The sequence below is a fragment of the Neltuma alba genome, unplaced genomic scaffold (assembly GCF_004799145.2).
Source record: "Neltuma alba isolate B1F8T4 unplaced genomic scaffold, ASM479914v2 tig00011879_pilon, whole genome shotgun sequence".
Taxonomy (NCBI): domain Eukaryota; kingdom Viridiplantae; phylum Streptophyta; class Magnoliopsida; order Fabales; family Fabaceae; genus Neltuma; species Neltuma alba.
The window spans coordinates 211,093-228,942 of record NW_021636481.1 but is presented as its reverse complement, the minus strand read 5'-3'; the positions used below and the strand labels follow the sequence as shown (position 1 = coordinate 228,942).

Genomic DNA, 17,850 nt, shown 5'->3' with positions numbered 1-17,850 from the left:
TAATTTTTTAAAAAAACGTGTTGTTAAATTTTAATTCCAGACTTGTTATTTTATAATCAGAACTTGTTATTTTTAAATGTATTGTTGTTATCACTTGAAATAGAGTGTGTTGTTATTAAAAAAACGTGTTGTTAAATTTTAATTCCAGACTTGTTATTTTATAATCAGAACTTGTTATTTCCAAATGTATTGTTGTTATCACCTGAAACAGAGTGTGTTGTTATTAAAAAAACGTGTTGTTAAATTTTAATCTCAGACTTGTTATTTTATAATAAGAACTTGTTATTTCCAAATGTATTGTTGTTATCACCTGAAACAGAGTGTGTTGTTATAAAAAAACGTGTTGTTAAATTTTAATCTCAGACTTGTTATTTTATAATTAGAACTTGTTATTTTCAAATGTATTGTTGTTATCACCTGCAACAAGAGTAAATGAGTTAACTTATATTTTTTTTTTGTATTATAATGTTAGCAAAAATTTGTTGGCTCGATGGTCATTCTTAATTTTAGGAAGCATTAGGTTGGAGGATCAAATCCCCCCAACCTCACTTCCCCCCAATTTATAAAAAAAAAACAGTTTCAAAAAAAAAAAACAAAGGAAGGCTGCCGGCAATGGCCGGAATCCGGCCGCTGGAGCTCCGCAGCCGGGGTGGCGGAGCTCCGGCGCCGGCGGCCGAAGCTCCGGCGAGGCAGTGGTGTTCTTTTTTTAAAAAAAATTTAAAGAGGGGTATTTGGTAATTTGGCCATGATTTCGTAATTGCAAATTGGGACCGGGTCCTTGTGAGCAATTTCTCAAATTCCGGGTCCCTGATTGTCATTTTATATATTGGGGGGTCTTTATTTGCAATTTCCTCAAAAAAAAAATACCTCACATGCTATATGGTTCAAGTTTTCGATTTGATGTAAAATCCTCTTCGGGTCCCTCCTTTTCAGCTTGACAAGATTTATTCTGAGAACATTAGCAACATTAGGAACAATTTTTTTACTAATTTTTATTCTATCCATTCAGTTATACAATTTAACATCAAAATTTCCCATCTATATATCATCTCCTCTTTATATATATAATTGTCTAAATATTAAAGTCGTCTTTTCAACTAATAATCAGACATCATGGTGGATGGTTTATTGGGTGAAGAAAGAGGGACAATTTTATTCACAAAAGGCAAATCAGCGTATGTATTAACACGAAATTGATCTAACGTTACTAAAAAGAGTGGAGTTTAGTAGAAGAAGTTAGTCTCTCATAACATGGTGAATTAAAGTTTGAATTCTCATTGAAAGAGATGTTCACATTTAATGCTCGATAATATCTTGAATAAAATTACATCCAATAAGAGAATACATATGCGTAGCGAAAAGGGAAAAAAACCGACTTTAATTTGTATCACTAATAGTATTGGGCCCAGACCGTATCATAACACTCTAATCACTAATCCTTAATTAAAATAATGAAATATTTATAATTAATTTCAACACCTTAGAACAGTGGTTAATATGACTTTGTAGAAAATATGGGAGGGAGTACTTGAAATGAGCAGATTTCAAGTAGGCATTGGAAACATGCTCGTGTTACTCTGCACCTGATTGTTGCTCTGCGCCTGATTATCTGAGCTGACTTTTTTATTTAATGTTAATTATATTTAACACTTCTCTGATTCTCAAAACAAGAATTACATTATAAAATGGATAGAAGGAGTAACTGAGAGGTTATTTGAATATCTAGTCTGAACAAGGCATGACTTTGTCATTTGAAGCGAATCGTACAAACCAAAATGGAACAGAGCATCTCAAGCTTCGAAACAGAATGTTATAAGATCCTCTCATCTTCCACAAATTAATAGCTACTCATTGTAGCAAGTTACAAATTGATATCCAACATGTTAACGTACATATAAATCTTATCTTACAGATTACAACACTCACATGCCTTTTCGTTTTGATTGTTACACTTACACCTGAAACCTCAAATACAGACGCATAATATCTTTTTATTTGATTCTAAATCATGACTCATGATCGAACTTTAGAGTAACAATCATATATCACATTCAAGACTATTTTCATCAAAGGTTCCTTAACAACATGAGACACCCAGACACACATATAACTATTATTACAAAATATTCTCTTCTCCCAATTCACTAAATCTAAGATAACAAAAGGGCTTTCAGTAGGCTACGCTATTGGAGTCCTTGACCATGCAAAACAGCAGCAAAGCTCCTTATTCCTTGAGGCAGAACTCAGTATTTGAATCAGAGGAACGATCAGAGTAGGCATAGCTGCTATTTCACTTGCATCCCATATTGAAAAACAAACAAGATATAACATAATCAGCTAAGAAGAGAATTTTTTTAGGAAATAGAAGATATTAAAAGGAAAAAGGAAAATACTAACAATATTTGAAAAGTTAAGGCGTAGCTAATTTATTACCTCAAGGGAGATCTGTTTTTGATATTCGACCGAATCTTTTGAACCAGAGGGTGAAGGCAACATAAAGTTGATCTTTCAAGTGATCAAACCATCGGAAAAATCTGTGTCTCCATGCTCAGATGAGGAAGAGAGAACCATAAATTCCCCAGAAGCCCGCCGCAAATCCAACCCCCATGCCAAGATACAATGACTTCAGAAAGCCGTCGTCTTCATCTCTTTCAGCTGGCTTTGAGTTGTCATGAGTTTCTTCTTTTTGTTGCACTTCTTTGGAAGAGGATCTCCACAAAGTTCACGATTGCCAACAAAACTCGAGGAATCAAAACTTTGAATTTGGGTTTCCAGTGGAATTTGTCCGATGAGATTGTTGTATGAGAGGTTCAAACAAGCAAGAAAAGACAAATTAGATATGGTAGAAGGAATTTCTCCAGAAAGTCTGTTGTAGCTGAGATCCAGAGATTCTAAGTTTTCCAGGGCTCCAATTTCTTTAGGAATCTTTCCAGTCAAATGGTTTCGAGACAGGTTTAAGGACCACAGTAGAGTAATACTGAACAATTCTTTAGGAATTTCTCCAGATAAGCTATTAGCAGAAAGATCAATAACACCACTTGTAAAATATGCATGAGATTGGTAGTCTAACTCCCTTCCCTTAGTAAATATGCGCATCATTTCATGAAGATAGAAAGATAGGGCGATGTTATTTGGATTTGTGATGTTGCACAAGCAAGAAGGTATAGATCCAAAAACCTTATTATTAGCAAGCTCTAGTATCTGCAAAGAAGAGAGCATGCATATTCCTGGTGGAATATTACCCATAAATTGGTTGGTCCTTAATTTAAGAACTTTCAAAGATCGTGCCATATACGGATTTGGCAAACTTCCAGAAAAATTATTTTTCTCTAAAATGAGGAATTGCAAATTTGTCCAATTAAGCATGCTTGATGAAAATTCACCAGAGAAACTATTATCACTCAAATCCAACTGTTGAAGTCCCAAGGAAGCAAATGAGGGAGGAACTTTACCTATTAGCTTGTTACTCCCCAAACTAAGGAATTCCAATGATTTCCGATTGGTCCAACAATCGGGAAGTGCTCCACTCAAATGATTATATGACAAGTCCAATTCAGCCAAGTTGCTTTCCCCGTTACCCTCTAATTGGCACAATAATGAGAAAATAGATCCCGATAAGGAGCTGTGAGATGCATAAAAATAAGAGACATTTGCTGATAGTATGACATCGGATATGTCATCACTAATTAAGTTATTTGAGATATCAACATATTCTATTCCTGCTACAAAGTTCCAAAATATATCCTTATCAATTGTTGAAATCCTTGATTTAGAAATATATAGTTCCCTTAAAGACTGTTGTGTATATAGCCATAGTGGAATAGTAGGACCTATGCTTGTGTTGCCCATGCCCAATGTCTCAAGTTGAAATGATGGTACCCATTTAGGATCAAAGTCAGATTTGAAACTATTTGAACTTAAGTCCATTGATTTTAAACTTGAGAGACCGGCAAAAAAATTTTCTGTAAGAACACCAACCAAGAAATTGTGCCCAATGTATAAATCAATTAAGTTATGGAGTTGTCCCAAGGTTACTGGAATATTGCCGTTCAATTGATTATAGGACAAGTCTAAGTAGAACAAGGAAGAAATATTTCCAAGAGATGATGGAATTGCGCCATGGAACAAATTCTCAGAGATATCCAAGGACTGCAACTGTTCATATTGGCCGAACCAATCTGGAATTAACCCTTCAAGATTATTAGAATGAAAATCTAAATACTTGAGGTTCTTAAGATTGAAAAAGGACTTTGGTAATTGGCCATGGAAATTGCAACCACTAAGGTCAAGATGATGGATGTGGTGGGTGATATTAAAAAGTGAATCAGGTAACTTTGACTTCACCATATAAAAATTATCAGAAAGATCAAGAACTTCGAGTGAGGTAAGATTGATATAATCATGGGATGGAAAATCTCCAAGTCCAGAATCACTTAAGTGTAACTCAGAGAGTGCAGGAAGCATGGCTATATGATGGAGCCATTTGGTTTCACTTCCAATATCATTGTTAGTAAGGTCTAGATATTTCAAGGAAGAAAGTTGAGAAAGCCAATGAAGGTCTTTTATGACTAAAATATAATTATGTGAAAAATTAAGATAACGCAGAGCAATAGAGAAACTTGCTGAGTGATTGGAAGGAGTAGCAAGTGATTGGTTGTGAAATTTGTGAGCATCAAAGGGAGATTTGGAGATTTGGCATGGTGGCATACTCACAGTTTTGAAGTCATTGTGGCTCAGGTCTAAGTGGTTGAGGAATTCAAGTTGAAGCACACACAGATTAATGTCACCTGGCAATGTATGATTGAAAAGAGAAAGCTCTGTGACTCTTCCGGTCATGTTGTTGCAGTGAACTCCCTCCCATAAACAGCAATCTTCTTCGGTAGTCCAAGAAGAGAGTTGGTTGTTTGGATCAACCACTCCTTGTTTGAAGATTAAAAGTGTTAGATATGATTAGTTTTGATGATGTCAAATAATAGAGCAAAAAGTTTACATCAATTATTTATCTCATATTTTGACTAACTATCATACTTAATATCTTGTGTAGTTTCCTCAAGAAAAGAAAGGAGTTATTATGTTGCACTTTGAGTTATGGAGAATGATCAAGAGGAGGAAGAAGAAGAAGAGAGATTGAGAAAAGAAGAACTTGCAAGATCAAATGAAAATATCAAGATTCAAGTTTATAGATTTGATGTTAAATGTTGCTATACTCAATCAGAAGTTTGAATGGCTTAGTCGGAAGCTAAAATATACAACCGGGAAATTATACCATCATATATTGAGTCACCCTTCATATAAACATGGAAAATAAGCTTCAGAGGTGATTTTCATGGGCAATTATCGATCAATTGATCGATCATCCAATGATCGATCAAGTTATCGATAAAAACACATCCTCTGTTATACTCTGTTCTTCGTTCAGCTCTGACATAGGTTCGGTATTTCTTCCATATCTCTCAAACCACAAATCCGTTTGAGGTGAAACTTGATTCCTATGAAACTAGACTCAGAACACGGTTCATGGACACCAAATTCACCTTCAAAGAGTTTCATATGAGGGATATATGTTGTTCGAAAGATTGAAGTAAGGATTAACGCCTTTATTCCGACCTTTAGTCATTGTGATGAAGATAACTTTGCAACCACAACGAATTTTGGGGTGATTCTTGTTCCATTAGAAAGTAGACTCAAATAGCTTTCTGGGGATAGGTCATTTTCAAAATTTGGAGTTGAATTGGAAGATTTATGATCACCCAAAGTTGACCTTTGTTTTGCTGGAATCAGACTTCGAATTTATTGAGGCAAAGATCAGAAGTTCTACACTGAACGATCAAGTTCTCAAGCAACATGCTACTCAAATATGTTATTGAGTAAAAGATCTAGACGAGATGAAGAAATGAAAAACCATTATCAGATGTTACTCGAGCTTGATCAAGCAACTACGTATTCGATCACTTTATCGAGTTCCTGGTACTATCTCTTCGATTCTTCTCTTTTATCTTCACATGCATTATTAAGATTTTATCAATAACCTGTTGGATAAATGGTTTTTGGATAATGTTATGGATAAATGTATTTATCGATCACTTGATCGATAAACAAGGTTAACGTTATGGATAAATAGGCATTTATCGATAGCATGATCGATAAATAGATTATCGATGAGAAGACAGATAAATGGTAATGCGTTCTACTCATTCTATGTTTTGCTTTAGTCTCCATTTATCGATTACCTCATCGATCAGTCATTTATCGATAATATGATCGATCATTGCTCTTACATGTCTACCCTGTTTTTCACGTAACATGATCGATAAATCAGTTATTTGAATTTACAGGATTAAATCTCCTTGTTTTACTTTATTGATAACTTTATCGATCACTCATTAATCGATCACCTATTCGATCAACCTACATAGCATGTGTTTTCTCCGAATATACTTTTGCTTATTGTTTATCGATAAGGTTATCTATTATTTGTTTATCGATAATGTGTTCGGAAAATCATTACTTAAAATTCTATTCTATAACACTTTGTTTATCGATAACCTTATCCATCATCCATTTATCAATAATTTGTTCGATCATCAATGACTGAAGTTTCATTTCTGTAACACTTGGATTATCGATAATCTGTTCGATCAACAAGTGTTCGATCACTTGTTCGATCATGGAACGTTTTCCGTTTAAACATCAGTCGACTATGATGATTCTTAAAATCAATGATCTATTTTCTTTCAAGCTTTTCTCAGCCTTCTTTTAACATATAACTCTTTATCGAAAAGACACGAAGGCAAACGTAACTTGAAAAGGTTTATTCTTGCATAAATCATTTTTGGGTCACTGTATTCATGCTTCATCATTTGTCGATCATTTGTTCGATCATCATATGATCCATAATCTATTCGATAATTGCGTCTATCTGCTATATCTTTTCTTCATGTAATTAATCGATAATATAATCGATCAAAGCTTTATCGATCAAGACATCGATCAAGTAAGTTCATCTTACTTTCTGAATATCTGATGATTGATTCCATGTTTTCCAACTTATTGTTTCTATGATTATCAGATACTTATCACTTGATCTGAGAAAGATTATTTCAGATAAAAGAGCCACAACAAATTTATGATGTGAAGAATCGACGTTCGTCAGAAGCTTCCAACGGCTAGTTTCAACGGTCATATTCTTCAAGCCAAACGGGAAGAAAAAGCTCAACGGTCAACTACCCAACATCATCTATAAATAGAAGAGCATTCAAAACAAGAAAAAATGAGAAGAGTCTGAGCTTACAACATCAAATGCTAAAATGCCGAATCAACATATTGTCATTTAGAGCTCCGAGAGAAAACTCCCTGTCTCTGTACTTCATAGACTAAAACTTATGTATTCGTAAGATAGAGAGGAGAGTTTCCCAGACGTGCTTAAGTTTCATCTATCACTTCTTTGAGAGAAGAAATATTCAATCTTCCTTATCATTGCTATTACGGTGTGTAAGGGGGAGTATTACCTCAGTGAGAGGTTGTTGTTGAATTAGACTGGTTAGTCGAACGATTGTAAGTGGCGACACAAGTGCCCGGATCAAACTTGTGGTTGTAGCGGTTCTCAAGTACCCGTGTTAAACTTGAGGGAGATAGTCGATTGAAAATCTCAGGGGGAGCCTGGGGACTGGACGTAGGTCAGTGAGGACCGAACCAGGATAAATCACTGTTTGCATCTTCTCTTGCCTTACCTCTTTATATTTCCAGCTAAACTATTTTACTACTGTGATTATGCTTATCTCGATTCATTGTTTTTTATACTCAGAATTTCTTATGAATTTCATTACATTGCGAAAAGATTTTTAATTTTAATCAACACCCAATTCACCCCCCTCTTGGGTGTTCAGCCATTCCAACAAAAAGCAGCCTTTCATCACTTTCATTGCAACTGATCACACTGTTGAATATTGTTGTAAATAGCAGAAACAACAAAACAGAGGAAATTTGTGAAGCGAAGCTAGCCATTGTGGTAAGTTCGAGAATAGTGGCCTCAACGTGAGAAGTCTTTGCATCATATGTATATATATATTGGAAAATCAGAAACTACGTGGTATATCCGCTTAGAGCCGGGAATCAGGGCCGGCCCGGCCCTCCAGGGCCGGCCCTTCAGGGCTGGCGGGCTTAAAAGGGCCGGCCCTCCAGGGCTGGAATTTTAAAAATATCCCAATTTGCTAGGCCCGGCCCTTAAGCTACAGGGCCAGGGCCGGCCCGCGGGCTTTTGGCCCGTTTAAGAAAAAATACTATTTTTTATATTTATCATATTTTTTATAAAAATAAATCAATGAAATTATTAATAAAAGACATAAATATGAATAAAATTAAGTCACATATAAAATATCATCATATATAAATATTCATCAACATCTAAAACATTCATTAACAAGATAACAACATCTAAAAGTTTTATCTATAATTCAATTATGCAATAAATAAACACTATTATTAATCTTTTGAAACTTCATCATCACTATAATTAATTACTTTTTTTCATAAGTATACTTTTCTTTCGTAACAAAAATATCAAGTTTTTCTTCTTTATAAGAATTTTATTTTTAAATTTTGCAATCTAACTATTATTTTACTTTAATGTGAGAAACATTGCTGTTGAAACTCATGAATTTCTAATTCAAATTATAGAATCACAAGTTATATAAGTATAAAAATATTCTATTATCAAATATATATATATATAGTTTAAAAATATCAACGCATATAATATAAATCAAATCATTATTAAAATCCAAATTAACCCATTTTTAAAAATTTAATTGGATAAATTATTATCTAAAACTAAATTTACTTTTAAAATGATAATAATAACTAAATATTTGAAATATTATTAACAATGTAAAAAATTAATAACATTAATATTATATAAAAAATTTAAAAAATAAAAAAATATAAAAGGGCTTAAAAGGGCCGGCCCGTGGCCCTCCAGGGCCGGCCCTTTTAAGCCCTCGGCCCTCCAGGGCCAGCCCTCCAGGGCTTATGTTTCATTTTAAGAGAAAAATATCAAGCCCGGCCCTCATAATTTCAGGGCCTAAAAGGGCCGGCCCGACGGGCTCGGCCCGTTTTCCCGGCTCTATATCCGCTGCACGTCCCCTCATTCTCCTTTAAATTTTATTGGAAAAAAATATTATTTATGAAGCATGAATCTTATACTATGAATTTTGCAATATGTCTAATATGATGGGTAAGGGAGAAGGGAAGCATTGTGTGGCGTGTTGCAAGTGGGAAAGGGAGACTGATCGGCTTAGCCGCCGTTTGTCTTTGGTCCTCCCTTTCCCACAGCTTCCCTCCTCCGTCCCACGAGTTTCGCTCTGTTCTTTTCCTGACAACACGTGATTTAATGGCAATAAAAAAAACTGGAGACAACCCCCTCCACAAGCATACTAATTAGAATTTTGTATAAATATATATATATATATATATTTTCCGGTGTAAACATACATATAATTTCTTTAAATTATATTAATTTTAATAATATATCTTAAAATATTTTTTCAGTAATGCCCTGTATACTGAAATAAATTTTTTTTGGCACAATCAATATTATACAATATTTTTTTTAATAGTGGTTAGCACACTGTGTTACTGAAACCTAAAATTATTTTAAGATACTAAATGTTTCTAGAAAAATCTTTCAGGGTGCTGACTAGAGCCAAAAATTATCTTAAGATACTGGGTGCTCTTGAAAGAAATATTTGAGAATGTTGACTATATTTTTAGGATATTAGGTGTTACTGAAAAAATAATTTATGGTGCCGCCAAAAATTATTTTAAAAAAGTGAGTGCTCTTGAAAAATATTTTAGTGTGCCAATTGTATTTTAGGATGGGATACTGAGTGTTATTAGAAACATAATACTTTTTTTTTCATGAAGAGATTGGGCAGGGAATATAAAATTTTTATACCATTCAATTGTGATATTAATGCCCCTAGCACTGCAGAAAGAGGCAAATGACTCTGCCTCAATAACCAAGGCATGACTCTGTTATTCCAAACGGCATAAACCAAAATGGAACAGAGCAATCACGTGGAACACCATTCGTCAGAAGTTTCTTGCTATCTACTACGCTTGATACTTAACATAAGAATTAATTTAATTTTTAATTTAATCTTAAATATAAGATTCCAATTCACTTCATCTTTCATGTTTATCCATTTTTTTAAAAAAATAGTTCTTGTAGTAGTTGTACATATTAAATGTTCTATCAAATAGTAGTTCTAACTAATACACATAAGTAATAATAGTATTTTTGGGAAGATAACATCTCTTTATAACAAATAAGTAACATAACTAATTTTCTTGATTTATTCAAATTAATCAATTAATTTTTATATTAAGAATTAGAGATAGTATTATGTCATGTACAAGTAGAGTACTGACCAAGCGCACAAGACTCTCAATCTCTCATAAGGTGGAGCCTGGGAAGGGACATAGCTAATGAGAAGGAACGAGGCTTGTTAGTTTAGCACTCAGGAATATAATACTCCTTTAGTCTTTAATGTAAGACCTATTTAACTAGTTTAATTAGATTAAGAAATTTAGATAAGTTAGTTAATTATAAGAAATATGACATGTTTTTCTTAAAACACCATAATCATCTTTCTTAATATCTTTTCTTCCTCTTCATAAGTCATTACCTCAATAGTAACTAAATTTATTCCAAGTAGCTGACTGAAATGTTTAAGCATGAGGGCCACGTTGACATAAAGTTTATCAACGAAACTGTCAAATAATCGGAAAAATCCATGTCTCCGTGTTCTAATGAGAAAGAGAGAACCACAAACTCCCCAAAAATCTACTGCGACTCAAGCTCCTATCCCAAGATACGTTGACTTGAGAAATGTGTCATCTTCATTTTCTTCGCCCAACTTTAAGTTTTGAACTTCTTTCTTGTTAAACTTATTTGGAAGAGGCCGGTCTCCACAAAGTTGAAGATGGCTAACAAACACTACAAAAAAACATTAAATTAATGACAGAATTTACTTTCAAAATTTTTGTCACTAATCAAAATTAGCTATGGATTAGCGACGAATTTAGTTAGCGATATCGTCATTAAATAATTAGTGACGAAATTCAAAATTCCGTCGCTAATTAATAACGAATTATTGACAGTGTAGTGATGAAAATTAGTAACAAAAATTTTATGTTACTAATCCGTTGCTAATTAAAGACAGATATCCTATAAAAATTATGTCACAAATTAGGGATGGGAAATTCCGTCACAAATTGGTGACGGAAATTTCCGTCACCAAATTTTTTTATTTTATAAATTCAAAATACCACATGACAACCACTAATCATCGTGACGTATCATGTCTATGACTGTCACCTCATCACTAGCTACCACCTCACATTCTCCTCTCTTTCCCATGCTGCGATGTCATCCCCTCATCCATATCATCGCCATGTGTGCATCACTATGAGCCGCAATGTTATCAATAGTTGTCACCTTACCAACTCCTCTCTCCTAGGTTACCACGTCATCTCTTTATCTACGTCATCACCACTTGTTCATCATTATGATCCATCATGTCATCACTGGACGCCACCTCGACTTCTCTCTCCCATGTGACCATGTCATCCTAGCATCCACATCATCGCCACGTGTCCATCATTATGAGCCGCCATATCGTCGTCTTGTCCACATCATTACCACGTCACAAATTGAGTCAATTTGTGAAGAAGTGTTGGTTCAAACTTGAGACCTCATGCGTGCTTGCTGAAGCCTTTATCAGTTGAGTTGAGAAACACCTACAAAATTTGTATGCAAAAATAAATATATATAATATTTGTAATAAAAATACAAATAATATAATAAATATTACATACATAATTTAATATATATCATACAATTTAATATATTATTATTTATTTGAATTTAATTTTTATATTTTAGTAAAAATTTCTAATAATTTATATTTTTATTCAAATATTTAAAAAAATAATAAGTATATTATATATTTTTATTTTCTTTTATGTTTATATTTTTTAATTTTTATATAATATATTATTTTAAAATTATGGTATATTATATTTTTATTGTAATAATAAGTTAAAAAATAATTATTATATATTTATATTATCTCTTTTTTTGAATCATTTAAAACAAAATTAATGACGGACTTGTGATAGAATTTAATGAAGAAAAAAAATTCTATCACTAATCCGTCTCTAATTTAATGACGGCACTAATTTAGCAACAAAAATTTTTTATCACTAAGTTCTATCGCTAATTTTAATGACGAATTTTGTTAGAGATTAGCAATGGAATAAAATTGTTACATGAGAAATTGTCCAATGTAATTGTTGCATGAGTCCCTAAAAGAATTTGTCCCTAAAGGAATTTGGCCAATGAAATTTGTCAGGGATTAGTGACGAATTAGTGACGGAATAAAATTCTATCACTAATCTCCTGTTCTTTTATAGTGAAAACACCAAGAATCGAACCTCTAAATTTGAGTCCCTAAAGGAATTTGTCCAATGAAATTGTTGCACGAGAGGTTCAAGTAAGCAAGAAAAGATATATTAGAGATGGTTGAAGGAATTTCTCCATAAAGTCTATTGTGGCTGAGATCAAGAGATTCCAAGTTTTTCATGCCTCCAATTTCTTTGGGAATCTTTCTACTCAAATGGTTTTGAGACAAGTTCAAGGATTGCATTTGACTCATACTAAATACTCCTTCAGTCCTTAATATAGGTACCCAATTATTGAGTTGGTTTTAGTCCTAAATATAAGACCCATTTCTCATATTTATCAGTTTTCTCTAAATTAACCCTATGGATACTCTTTTAATCATAATCAAGTAGAAGAAGGAGAGGAGATATTAAGAAAGATGATTATGGTGTTTTAGGAAAAACGTGTCACATTTCTTATAATTAACTAACTTACCTAATTTCCTTAATCTAATCAAATTAGTTAAATGGGTCTTATATTAAGGATGGGAGGAGTAGCTCCTTAGGAATTTTTCTAGACAACTTGTTAGAGGAAAGATCAATTATCGCAAAAACAAAATGTTAGCATCATCTAATTTTCTTCCTTTAGTATGTGTGTTTATAGTTTCCGCCCACAAAAGCTGATCAGTTGAATCCATGATGTTATATAACCAATGAGATAAGTACCCAATAAGACAATATGCTACCCAACAGTCAGGAATTGCTCCACTTAAATGATTATGGGATAAGTACCCACATAAGACAATATGCTTTCCTCATCACTCTCTAGTTGGCACTATAATAAGAAAATAGAGCCTGACAAAGAATTGTGAGATACATCAAAATGAGAGATAATTGTTGACGGTGTGATATTGGATATGTCATCACTAATTATGTTGTTTGACAAATCAACATAATCAATTCCTGCAATTTATTCTTTTTTGGCCAAATGCATAATTCAAGATTCTACTTTGTTGTGTGATTTTCTCTTCTCGGTTGTGTGTGTGTGTGTGTGTGTTTTTTTTTTTTTTTTAAATATTGGTGAGGCTGTCATTTATACTTCTATAGGTTGTAGACCAAGAGTGGCGCTTTCGGGGCCCATGTATGTGGGTTCTTGATGCTTTCACACCAAATAGAAAAGAGGCAGAAATCAACGGGATTGGGCCTGACCTAACGAAATGATTAATCTGTCACATGACAAACCAAAATTTAAATATCCGCTGAGAAGTATTCACTTTTAATGCTTAACAATATTTCTGATGGGGAGATAATTATGCATAATAAAAAAATAAAAAAAAGAAGAGGGAAAAATTTAATATATGAGCAAATTAAAGAAATTTTGAAGGGTATAGGTAAGTTTGTGAAGCGAAGCTCGCCATTTTGGTAAGTTTGAGTATAATGGCCTAAGGAAGCCTATATATGATATACCAATATATACCGGAAAATCTGAAGTAATAAACAAAACTTAAACGCTTAAAAATTTGTAACCGCATGATTTTCATTGTGAAGTCCAATATCTTAGTGATTTTTTTTTATTTTAAAAATGATTGCAAACAAAACAAATCCTGCATGGGCTCCATGAATGGCATGGAGCTTAATTATTATATTTTATACTTTTATTAATTACTGAAAGAAGCATATATACAGACACATATTGACGTGAAAGTGAATTAATTTTATTTATTTTCACTTTACTCCAGAAATGAATAAATGAATTGAGATCACTGAAATTTGAATAACTATAAATGAGCTGTAGTTTTATTTTTTTCTATAAGAAATTGGACTAAATTTTGCTTCAAACACGCCACAAATTAAAGTCTGACCTCTCTAATTCAAGTCATATTATAGGTTGAAATAACAAAACAAATGCAAGTTGCAAAACGAAACTGTCATCGTGATTTGCTCGAGTAGAATGAACTCAATTAAGCCTTTATTTATAAGGTCAGGATATTTATAAGTTGTGAAAATTATTGCAAACAAATTGCAGCTTAAAAATTTTTGGAAAATCAAAGTAAACAAATATTCAAATGCCCAGGAAAAAAAAAAAAATCTGTAACCACATCTTTTGTGTAGTAAGGTCTTCTAATACTTCCAAGTCTTCACATCTTTTTAAAGAAAAGTTGAGACGTTAATAAATTCATTTTTCACAACCAAAGTAAAAGTTGCTTAAACAACAAATTAAAGATTTTTTTCCATGACATATAATATAAATAGACCATTCACCTAGACGCTATATGCGAATACAACTTTTAGCTTTTAGAATAAAAAGATACATCCTATAAAGAGATACTGCACACAATAATATATATCTTGAAATTCATCAATAGTTTGGGGGCATGTTTTTCATTTCAAAACGAGAATTTTTGCAAATTATTCAAACGTAAGTCAAATATTTATTTATTGAAAGAAAAATAATTAGTATTATTTTTTATTTTGGCTCTGAAATGAACAAATTAATTAATTATATATAATCTTGGAATAAATATCCATTATTTTTGCATCATAAGTTCTTTTTCGGTCAAGCATCATAAGTTTGATTTATATGGAAATTTCTTTACGCAGACAAATTTCTCAATTAATAATATATTCTTTTTTATAAAAATAAATACTACGTTCCATAGGTCCTTACCTTCGTTTTAGTTGTCAAATGTTTTCCATCGGCGTGTAATTTACTTTCTCATTGTCTCGTCTACCAATAATATTTCCAAGTGTTCCCGTCTTTTCCATAGAAATCGTGTCATCAATCCAATTACTCCACATCATGTTACCTGCCTTATATTCTTATTTTTTTTTCAATTTCCAAAACCAAGTTGAATTAGTGGATTTTTTAACTACATCTTTTCTTTTAACATTGTCAATAAGAAAATACCACAGATATAATCTGCTATATGCTTAGATCCTTTTAAATTTGGTAGGTGTTAGGGAAAAACTGGAGGCAATTACGTATAAAAATATGGAGGGCCAAGAGCTCACTGATTTTTTATTGTAAAAATGTTTTTAACGCGCATGTCGCTATGCATATGATTTTAGCCAAGTTTGTTATTTAATGTTTATTATGTTTAATAGCTGAGAGATTATATTTGATTACTTAACCTACCAAGGCATGACTCTGTTATTTCAAACAGTATATACCACAATGGAGCAGGGCATCTCAAGTGTCAAAACACAGAATGTTGTTATTAGATTATTTGATATTTGATTTGATTCACTGTGTTGCAAGTTTCAAGTTTTGATACTGAAATCTTTAAATACAGAGGCATATAATATCTGTTTACTTTGTACATTCATATATCACATGGAGCACCATTCATCAAAGGGCTTCTTAACAACATAAGACACATAATTGTTATTACAACATGTTCTCTTCTCACAATTCACTAAAGTTCAGATAACAACAGGACAACTGATAGGTTTGACCATGCTTCACCGTAGCAGAACTCCTTATCCCTTGAAGCAGAACTCAATATTTGAATAACCATCAGAGCGGTGATAGCTATTTCACTTGCATCTGATAGGCAAACCGCATTGAAAATAAACAAGATATAACATAATCAGCTAAAGAACAATATTTTTTAAGTAAAGGAAGCCAATTTAAATAAAAACAACACTTGAAAAGTCAAAGAAGCTCATCTATTACCTCAAGGGATATTTGTTACTAATAGTTAGCTGAAAGTTTTGAAGAAGAGGGCCCAGGCAACATAAAGTTGATCTGCCAAGTGATCATACCATTGGAAAGATTTGTATCTCCATGCTCTGATGAGAAAGAGAGAACCACAAGCTCCCCAAAAACCTGCTGCAAATCCAACCCCCATACCACAATACAATGACTTTAGAAAGCCGTCATCTTCATCTCCTTCAGCTAGCTTTGAGTCATGAGTTACTTCTTCCTTATTGCACTTATTTGGAAGAGGATCTCTACAAAGTTCACGATTGCCAACAAAACTCCAAGAATCAAAACTTTAAATTTGGGTTCCCAATGGAATTTGTCCAATGAAATTGTTGTATGAGAGGTTCAAATAATCGAGAAAAGACAAATTGGATATTGTTGAAGGAATTTCTCTAGAAAGTTTGTTGTAGCTAAGATCAAGAGATTCCACTTTCATGCCTCCAATTTCTTTGGGAATTTTCCCGGTCAAATAGTTTTGAGACAAGTTCAAGGACTGTATTTGACTGTTACTAATTAGTTCTTCAGGAATTTCTCCAATCAAACTATTAGCAGAAAAATCAATAACGCCACCTGTAGAATATCCAAGACGGTCAAATGCTTGGTGGTCAAATTCTCTTCCCTTCATAAATATTTTCAAGATTTCACCAGGAAACAATTCCACAAAATCTGAAGGCGTGATGTTGAATAGGCAATAAGGTATGTATCCTGAAAGCTTATTTTCAGCCAGATCAAGTATGATCAAATGAGAGAGGTTGCATAATTGTAATGGAATATTGCCCACAAATTGATTAGCCCTCAATTTAATAATTTTCAAATGTTGCGCTACGAGATTTGGCAAACTTCCAGAAAATTTATTTTGCTCTAAAATGAGGTAATTCAAATCGGTCCAATTTAGCATGTCTAACGAAAATTTGCCAGAGAAATTATTATCACTCAAATCCAACAAGCGAAGATACAATGAAGCCAATGAGGGAGGAACTTCACCTATCAGCTTATTACTCCCTAAATTAAGGTAACCTAATTGTTTCCAATTGGCCAAGCAATCGGGAAGTGCTCCGCCCAAATGATTATATGATAAGTCCAAGTAACTCAACATGCTCTCTCCGCTGCTCTCTAGTTGGCACAATAATGAGAAAATAGATCCTGATAAAGAGTTGTGACATGCATCAAAGTAAGAGATATTTACTGATAGTGATACATTGGATATGTCATCACTAATCAAGTTGTTTGAGATATCAACAAACTGTATCCCTAGTACAAAGCTCCAAAATATATCTGCATCAATTTTTAAAATCCCAGATCTAGAAATATCTAGATTTGTTAAAGACCGTTGTGTGTATAGCCATGATGGAACATTAGGACCTATGCTTGTGTTCCTCAAATGCAACGTGTCAAGTTGAAATAGTGGGACCCATTTAGGAGCAAAGTCAAATTCAAAACTTGTTGAGCTTAAGTCTAATGATGTTAAATTTGAGAGATTGGCCAAATTCATTTCAGAAAGAACACCTATCCACGGATTGTCACTGATTCCTAAATAATTTAATTTATGGAGTTGTCCCAAGGTTTCTGGAAGATCCCCGTTCAATTGATTGTAGGACAAGTCTAAGTAGAACAAGGAAGAAATATTTCCAAGAGATGATGGAATTATGCCATGGAATAAATTATGATAGATGTCCAAGTGTTGCAACTGTTCAAATTGGCCT

At 33.1% G+C, this 17,850-nt stretch overlaps 1 long non-coding RNA gene across 1 annotated transcript; it reads right to left on the bottom strand.

Moving 5' to 3' along the window:
* Positions 1-2,069: 2,069 nt before the first annotated feature.
* Positions 2,070-11,614, bottom strand: LOC114718927 (uncharacterized). Its single transcript, XR_003737868.1, has 3 exons — positions 11,604-11,614; positions 2,434-2,540; positions 2,070-2,293 (listed from the first exon to the last, which is right to left on the bottom strand). It is a non-coding gene; the product is annotated as an uncharacterized LOC114718927 (long non-coding RNA).
* Between the last annotated feature and the right edge of the window lie 6,236 nt (positions 11,615-17,850).